The sequence below is a fragment of the Carassius carassius genome, chromosome 18 (assembly GCF_963082965.1).
Source record: "Carassius carassius chromosome 18, fCarCar2.1, whole genome shotgun sequence".
Classification (NCBI taxonomy): Eukaryota; Metazoa; Chordata; class Actinopteri; order Cypriniformes; family Cyprinidae; genus Carassius; species Carassius carassius.
Genome location: NC_081772.1, coordinates 22,944,048 through 22,945,175, shown reverse-complemented (window position 1 = coordinate 22,945,175; position 1,128 = coordinate 22,944,048).

Genomic DNA, 1,128 nt, shown 5'->3' with positions numbered 1-1,128 from the left:
GTTCTCATTTGATCTGCATGTGCCTGACTAGCTTTGATATATTTGTCAAATACAGACTTCTGTTCGCTTTTAAAAGCAAAATGCAGGTCATAATTGAATACACTTCTTCTATGAAGAGCATGTTTTTAATTTCTGAATTAAATTCATTTTAAGATCTTTTGGTGGCACAAAGTCAGAAATTTAAGTGTGATTTAACTGATTTTTAACTTTCTTAAATACCATTTTTCAAGAAAGGTTTAAATTGAATGACATATTTTTCTTACAGGAAAGGTTGTAAGGGAAATATGTCATTAAATTTAAACCATTCTTGAAAATGGTATAAAAGCATTTCAAATCAAATGTAACCAACTTGAAGAGTACATTTCTCAGAATATTTCCATTTTTATCTTTTGTTTATTTGTTTTAAAGTTTCCTTTTCTTTATTGCGGATGCTCTTTTTTTGTCAATGACCAAAATACTATTCATAATAGTATTTCCAATTTTGTTAGATAAACAGAACTGGATTCTGATGTAGCTGATGAACCTGCTCTTCTGTATAAATGGCAGCCAGGGGACTGAATGATTCTGTGGCCTAAATATTGAGTTTTTTCCAGCCGCTAATGTAGACGGTGGGCAGTGATTGGGGCTAAATGCTTTAAAAACTGGGTTTTGTGCTCATTCATTGTCTAGGCATCAGATCCTGTGGACATTTCAGCTCAGGCCAACAGGATTACTGCGTTTCGGGGGGTGATGGATCCCGCTTGCAGTATGTACCAAAAGCTCTCTTTAAGGAGAAGATCATGCAGCTCTACGACCTCCTCCAACTCGTCCACCTCCCCTCAGATGTTTTATTCTTCTCGAGGACGTGTAGGTTGGAATCTCGCAGCTGGACACACCAGCTGGAAATCGCGCAGCTTCACTTCCAGTCCCAGTGGACAGAGCACCAGCAACAGCAGCAGTTCATGGGCCTCTAGTTGGGATAGTATGAGCTCAGAGGCAACTACCTGCCTAAAGCTCAACACCAATGGATGCCATCAAGTAGAGCAATGTTGCGACCAACCAAAAGGACACAGCCCCCTTAGAGAACCCAAGACCAAAGCAGGGAGCTGCCAGCAGGGGGCAGTGTTGACCAGTGGGGAAGAAGGGAGG